Here is an 8,294-nt window from a genome sequence, read left to right as displayed (position 1 = left end):
TTTTGGCCTGTTTTTGGGCTGTTCTTGCGTGCCGCGGCGACCGTCGTGAGCGGAGCAAAATGTCAGCCATCTCAGCACCCTGGAACCCCCCGGGTGGCACAGGGCTGTATGGGGCTTTCGTATAGCAGGGACGGTGCTGCCTCTCGCTTCGCTCGCTGTTCGCCGCTCGCCGCTCGCTCGCGCAGCCAAAAATGGCCAGTTTTGGCCCGTTTTTGGGCAGTTTTGGCCTGTTTTTGGGGTGTTCTTGCGTGGCGTGGCGACCGTCGTGAGCGGAGCAAAATGTCAGCCATCTCAGCACCCTGGAACCCCCCGGGTGGCACAGGGCTGGATGGGGCTTTCGTATAGCAGGGACGGTGCTGCCTCTCGCTTCGCTCGCTGTTCGCCGCTCGCCGCTCGCTCGCGCAGCCAAAAATGGCCAGTTTTGGCCCGTTTTTGGGCAGTTTTGGCCTGTTTTTGGGGTGTTCTTGCGTGGCGCGGCGACCGTCGTGAGCGGAGCAAAATGTCAGCCATCTCAGCACCCTGGAACCCCCCGGGTGGCACAGGTCTGGATGGGGCTTTCGTATAGCAGGGACGGTGCTGCCTCACGCTTCGCTCGCTGTTCGCCGCTCGCCGCTCGCTCGCGCAGCCAAAAATGGCCAGTTTTGGCCCGTTTTTGGGCAGTTTTGGCCTGTTTTTGGGCTGTTCTTGCGTGGCGCGGCGACCGTCGAGAACGGACCAAAATGTCAGCCATCTCAGCACCCTGGAACCCCCCGGGTTGTCACGACCTTAGCTGGAATTGCCTAAGGCGTGCGGCACCCTTGCGGCCAACGACGCGAACTTAGCTTGCGTTGCCTAAGTCGCGAGTCACTCTTGCGGCAAAGACGCGAACTTAGCTTGCCTTGCCTAAGTCGCGCTTCGCCCTTGCGATCTTGCTCCGCAAGGATCAGCCCACTTTGTAACCTCTCGCAGGTCCCGAAGGACCTGTAAAAGAGAAAGAGAGTTAGATCGAAAGAACGAGCAACGGACACGTCCCGAAGTCTCGCGAAAAGGAAAGCTTTACAAGCAATTCGTCGAACACCTTGTGTGCACAAGAGAAAAGAGGGAGAGGGGGAAAAGCAAGGCTTTCAAGGATGAACGAACAGCTGCAAGCCCACAAACAGCCGCTCACCTGGTCCCGGACGCAACACCAAGTTCCCGTAAAGGTCACGTGCGAACTTGCGAAAGAGTGTTCAACGCCCGGTATATAACCGAAGCCCCATCCAGCCATGTGCCACCCGGGGGGTTCCTGGGTGCTGAGATGGCTGACGTTTTGGTGAGCGGAGGCAGCACTCCGCTCACCTCCCGCGGCACGCGAAAACGGAGCCGTTTTGGGCTGTTTTGGGGCTGTTTTGCTCGGTTCGGTGAGCGATCGCTTTGCAACGCTGCAGCTTGTTTGAACTTACATATTTACAAGCAAAATGACCCAAAACCATGGGAAAACATGCTGTCAAGCAGCTGTACATGCGGGTGTGAGCGACGAACGGTTCGTTGAACGAAGTTGTTGCGGGTGCGCGACGACCGTTCGTGACATTCTCCCCCACTTAAACTGTCGACGCCCTCGTCGACGCTTGTTGGTAGTTGTTGATGACGTCTTCTTCATGTCGCAGGGCGTCTTCAGGCTCCCAACTGGCTTCAGTTCGGGGAAGCTTTCGCCACTTCACCAAGTACTCTGTTTGCTCCGCTCCGTTGGGTAGCTTTATCTTGCGATCCGCCAGAATGGTTTCCACTCGCTTCTCGTAGGAGGCTGTGATGGGAGGTAGCCGAGTTGGAACACTTCGAGAAGCATCTTGCGGATCTGAATGGTAGGCCTTCAGGTTGCTGGCGTGAAGAACGTTGTGAATTTTGAACCACGCCGGCAGCTGCAACTTGTAAGAAACATTGCCTACCCTGCTGATAATTGGGAAGGGCCCTTCATACTTACGCACCAATCCTTTGTGGACTCTTTTCCTGAAGAATTGGAGTGATGCTGGTTGGAGCTTTACCAACACCAAATCGCCAACTTTGAACTCCTGTGGTCGCTGTAATATCCCTCACTTTTGAAAATTATTAATAAAGATTTATTTATAAATCGGGGGACCTATATGTAAATATGAAAATTTCAAGGACTAAATTGCTAAGTTGCAAAATGAAAAGAAAATAAAGAAAACCGAAAATTTCGGTTTTATCCCACCGCCTCCCACGCTCTCTCTGTTTCTTCGAGAAACAGAGAAAAGCGGTGGGGCGTGGGGAGAAGAAGAGAAGTAGTGGGAGAAGAGAAGAAGAGGGAAAAGAAGAGAGGAAGAAGAGGGAGAAGAGAAGAAAAGAAGAAGTAGAAGAGAGGGAAGATGGAGAGGAGAGAGAGAGGCAGCTGCAGCAGCTAGGGCTGCAGCACCTCTGTTTTCCGCAGGTTGAAACAGAGGAGAGGATGTGTGGGGCGTTGAGGATGAAAAGGGAAGAAGAAGAAGAAGAAGAAGAAGAAGAAGAAGAGAGGAGGATAGCTGCGGCAAGGCTGCAGCGAGGAGGTGTGTGGCGTTGGGGAGGAAAAAGGGAAGAGGAGAAGAAGAGAAGGAGAAGAAGAGGGAAAAGAGAGGGAAGACGGAGAGGAGCGAGAGGTGGCAGCAGCTAGGGCTGCAGCACCTCTGTTTCCTGCAGGTGGAAACAGAGGAGACGTGTGGGGTGTCGGGTAGGAGAAGAGCATAAGAAGAAGAAGAGGAAGAGAAGAAGAAGGGGAAGCAGGAGAAGAGGTTGTGATACCTCTGTTCCCTGCAGAGGAAACAGAGGAGAGGGTGTGTGTGACGACGGGAAGAAGAAGGGGAGGAAGGAGAAGAAGAGAAGACGAAGAAAGGAAGGAGAAGGAAGAGGAGAAGGGAAAGAAGTAGCTGCGGCTGCGGCTGTGGCAGCTGCAGCTATGGCAGGGAAAGAGTAAGAGGAAGGAAGAGAAGGGAAGGAGAGGAAGAAGAGAAGGGAAAGAAGGGGCTGCGGCTGCGGCGATGGCAGCTGCAGTTGGAAGAGAAGAAGGAGAGGAAGATGAGCAGGGGAGGAAGAAGAGGCTGTGGTCGTGGCTGAGGCTGCGACTGCAGCAGTGCAGCTGGGAAAGAAGAGAAGGAAAGGAAGAAGAAGAGAAAGTAAAAGGGAAGAAGAGAGGAAGAGGAGAAGGAGAGGCAGCTGTGGCAGTGGCAGCTGCAGCTGGAAGAGAAGGAGAGGAAATAGAGCAGGGGAGAAATAAAAGGCTGCGGCTGTGGTGGCTGCGGCCATGGTTGCGACTGCGACTGCGGCAGTTGCAGCTGGGAAAGAAAAGAAAGGAAAGGGGGAAAAAGGGGCTGCGGACGGGATTGCGGCCGCAACGGCAGCGACTGCGTATGCAGCAGTTATGTCTGCAAGAGAAGGGAGGAAGGAAGATAGTGCGGTGGAAGGGGCTGCGATTGTGGCAGTGGCAGCGGCGGCGGCTGTGGCAGCTGCGTTTGGGAAAGAAAAAGAAGGAATGAGAGTAAGAGAGAGCAGGTGACTGTGCCTCGATGTTCGACACGTGGTGTAGTTGCGAAGAAAGGAAGAAAACGGGAGCACAAAATGAAACAGAGAAAGGACACGGAGGAAAAGTAGAAGGATTTGGGCTGGCACCTTCTTTGGATCTTCGGATCGAAATCTTTGAAAGGCAAGTTTCCCACTTGTTTCGATCCTTTCTATTGCAAGTTCCCTGTTCGTTTCTCCTATAATTGCTCTGATATGTCTTATTGCAAGTTCTCTGATCGTTTCTCCTATAATTGCTCTGATATGTCTTATTGCAAGTGTTCTAACCTTTTCTATTGCAAGCTTTCTAATCTTTTCTCTTGCAAGTATCCTGATCGTTCCTCGTTGCCATTTTTATCTCTACATTTGCTTTGAATATGAGGAACTTTGAATTGTTCTAGCCTTGCATTTGATATATCTCCTGTTTAGACGTAACGATTCGAATCTGTGCAACTTCTGAGATTCTGACCTTTTGATACCGAGCTGCCTATAAGTCTTTGTGGAAACTCTGATTTGTTCAAAACTGATTTCATTGGAAACTAGACTCGTAGACCTTTCCTTGATATATGGATTGAAAGATTTGGAATCTAAACACCTGCCCAGTTATCTGTTGAATCTGACATTATGAATTCTGCCAACAAAGATTTTGTTCTACGACACTTGCTTACCAAATTATTTGTAACTCTCTCTGTTGGACAGTTCAATTCATATGAAGCCTGTCTTATCTGAAAGTATTATCCAATGATTATTTCTGAGTAAATTGGAGCACGATTGATAGTTTAAATCATTTGTTCAATGTGCCTTTTGTATTCTGCCAGAAATCGAGCTTTGGTCGATTTCTCATATTCTGGTTTCATTCCTTTGGAAGTTGATACCCTTTAGCTTTCTTATTCAATTGAGCTTTATATTACTGCTTTGAATTCTTTTATGCTCTTGTCCCTAAAATTATTGCATTCTTGAAAACTGTTGTGTAACGTTTATGCTATATCGTATTGACTCATATAGGCACATGTATATCCTATTGTTCCGCATTTGCTTTTGATATGTGCCTATTCCAGTTTCATTCCTTTGGATATTGAATTCATCTAACCTTCCTATTTTGAATTGAGCTCAGTATGAATGTTTTGAATCCCTGTAAACTCTTGCCTTCATTTCATTCCAAAACTGAATACATTTGTGAGAGATTGTTGCTTGCATCGTATTGTCTCGTAAAGGCACATGTACGTTTTGTTGTTCCGCGTGTGCTTCCGTATTATGCTACTTATTGTTTAAACTGCCCTCTTGTATTCTGGTGTTGTGGGATAATGTGAACCTTTGCCAGAAATGGTAAAGGGAGTTATGCATAGAGCCTGCGATGCTCTGCCGGCCCCCTCTGACTTCACCTAGACGTGGGTGGATGGAGCTCCCAGACGTGGGAGACTTCTGTCTGGTGGTCATTCAGAAATGGATGAATCACATTCTGTCTGTGATCCCACTACACCCTCTATATGTTTGATATGACATCCAGAGTTTTGGTGAGTTATTTCTGTTCATGCTCTGGATAAGTATGATATGATTGCAACGTCAAGGACGACGTTTGAGCTTCTGTACGACATATGAGTTTGATATGCTCTGAAATGCTTCATTCATTGTTGATTTTGCTTCGAAATGTTCCATATGTCGTTGATGTGTTTTGGAACATTTTATATGCCATTGATAAGCTCCGATATGTTTCCCTTGTTTCTGATATGTTCCAATTACTCTGTGCTCCATTTGCTATGAACAGATATGTTCTGAAATGTCCTATCTGCCATTGATATGTTCCAATTACTCTGTGCTCCATTTGCTATGAACAGATATGTTCTGAAATGTCCTATCTGCCATTGATATGTTCCAATTACTCTGTGCTCCATTTGCTATGAACTGATATGTTCTGAAATGTCCTATCTGCCATTGATATGTTCCAATTACTCTATGCTCCATTCGTTATGGATCAAATATGTTTTGAATGACATGATACGTATGATTTGGTATCTATTGAGATGGTATCCTTGAGAATTCTTGTATTCTGCCTGGCATTGTGATACCTTACTCGTTTCAAACCGTTCCTTTTGTTCTGAATATGCTTTGTCACTTGCTGAGCCGTTTTTGGCTCACTCCGTTGTTATATAAATCTTTCAGGTCAGCTTGTCACTCTTCGAGATGTTTGATTTGGGCTGAGGCAGTGGATAGCTATTCAGAATGATGGGCAAGTATGGTTGGTTATTACGATATTGTTGTATAAGTATGTCTTGTATGTAATGAAATGTTGTCGATAAACCGAAATGGATATACTGTGTCAAAGTGTTAGGAGATCTCTCTTATTTGGAATTTCTGAATGTTAAGTCTAATTTATGATGATATGAACTTGTGGTGAATAGTTGGAGTTCTGATTGTATAATTTATTTAGCTTGTGGATTTATAAATGTTGTTCATTTTTGTCAAGTTGGCTTGGGTTGCCATAAATGTGAATTATCGAGTGATGTGATATATGATTTTAAACTGCACAGGTTTTATAGATGTGAATATGAATAGAATGTTTTTCAGTGTCCTCAAACGTTAGTTTGGATCCTGGATTGGTCTGTGATGAAAATTGTTTTAATATCATGGATAATATTTTGAGGGGCGTGACAGAGGTGGTATCAGAGCATGGTTTGAGGATCACTGAAATATTTGATATGTTGACGTGCAAAATATATTGAGGTCTAGTGAATTATAGTGATTAGTGAAAATTTTCTTTGATGTATTTTAGGAATCTAGGATGACGATGACATTTAGTCCTCCTACTTCATCTGATTTTGATTAATTAAATGGGATGAAAGGGGTAATCGGGGATATTGAATCAGAGTGGCGCACCGGAAGAATGGTAGACCTAATTTCATTGGTGGTAGAAAAATGAATGATGCAAACGGAGAAGATATATGATGTACAAAATTGTTCTGATACTCGAAAGATTTCATTTGCCACGTTATATTGGAAGTAAAGACTTATTATTGATGGCAACAATGAAAAGAATTTTTGAAGATCAATGGCAAGAATGACAAGAACAAGTTTACCAATAAAAATATGATTGGAAATGAATCAGTAAGAAATAACAGGAGGGTCAAGACATTTGGATTTGAAAAAGGAAGTAACCACAAAAGACTCAATCACGTGTGAATTGTAAGTTAAATTATGAAACAAGTTTGTGTTTTCAAATGACTGGAGTCTATTTTGTTTGTGGAAAGTTGGGTCATAAAATAAAAGACTGCCCCTTGAACAAGAAGAAAGAGTCACTGCCTCATAAATCATCAGCCCATGTCAGAGTGTATGCTATCACTGAATTTGATTCTGAAACTTCTGAATTAGTGGTCAAAGGTATTATGCATGTTTATGAAAGAATGCACATATTTGTTCGACCATGGGTCCAATCTACGATTTGATTCGTAATATTTTGCTTATCACTTGGGTATTCAACCTAGACCACTACATTATGTGCTATATGTAAGTACAATCATTGGAGATTCTTTGATAACGAACTTAAATCTGGTTCTTTTGTCTGATTTTTGTTGGAGAACTTGAACTTTTGCTGATTTAGTTCTCCTAGAGATGTGGAGTTATGATATTATACTTGGTATGGATTGACTATCTTCTTATCATACCAGTATGGATTGGTATATAACCAATGATCACTTTTTGCATATTTGATCAGTCGATCTTTTATTTTGAGAGTACTGGACATCATTTATCTCCTTGCCTAATGTATCCTAGGATGACTTGTTTGGATTACCTCCAAATGTGATCTTGCTTTTGATTTGGTCCTTGGGACAATCCCAATATCTAAGCCTCTCTACAGAAAGATATCATTTGAGTAAGTGGAATTGGAAAAGCAACTACAAGGATTATTAAATGAGGATTTTATTTGGCTTAATATTTCATCATGGGGTGCTCTGGTGTTAGTTAAAAAGATGTATGGAACATTGAGGCTTTGTAATGATTATAGACAATTGAATCAGGTGACAATCAAAAATGAGTATTTCCGGAAGTAACGACTTGCTTGATTAACTTCAGGGTGCGCAAGTATTTTTAGAAATTGATTGAAGGTCGGGTTACCATTTATTGAGGATCAAGGAGGAGAATATTTCGGTCACTCTTGGATAATTATGTCATTATATTGTATTGATGAAATTATTTGAGAGCAGGAGAAGGAAATAAAGATATCATAATCCTCATCTTTTCGTTGATTGAACTATGATCAATTTAGAGGACTAAATTTTCTTTTAAGGAGGGGAGAGTGTAATATCCCTCACTTTTGAAAATTATTAATAAAGATTTATTTATAAATCGGGGGACCTATATGTAAATATGAAAATTTCAAGGACTAAATTGCTAAGTTGCAAAATGAAAAGAAAATAAAGAAAACCGAAAATTTCGGTTTTATCCCACCGCCTCCCACGCTCTCTCTGTTTCTTCGAGAAACAGAGAAAAGCGGTGGGGCGTGGGGAGAAGAAGAGAAGTAGTGGGAGAAGAGAAGAAGAGGGAAAAGAAGAGAGGAAGAAGAGGGAGAAGAGAAGAAAAGAAGAAGTAGAAGAGAGGGAAGATGGAGAGGAGAGAGAGAGGCAGCTGCAGCAGCTAGGGCTGCAGCACCTCTGTTTTCCGCAGGTTGAAACAGAGGAGAGGATGTGTGGGGCGTTGAGGATGAAAAGGGAAGAAGAAGAAGAAGAAGAAGAAGAAGAAGAAGAGAGGAGGATAGCTGCGGCAAGGCTGCAGCGAGGAGGTGTGTGGCGTTGGGG

The sequence above is a fragment of the Musa acuminata genome, unplaced genomic scaffold, assembly GCF_036884655.1.
Source record: "Musa acuminata AAA Group cultivar baxijiao unplaced genomic scaffold, Cavendish_Baxijiao_AAA HiC_scaffold_1109, whole genome shotgun sequence".
NCBI lineage: Eukaryota > Viridiplantae > Streptophyta > Magnoliopsida > Zingiberales > Musaceae > Musa > Musa acuminata.
This window is presented reverse-complemented; position numbering follows the sequence as displayed.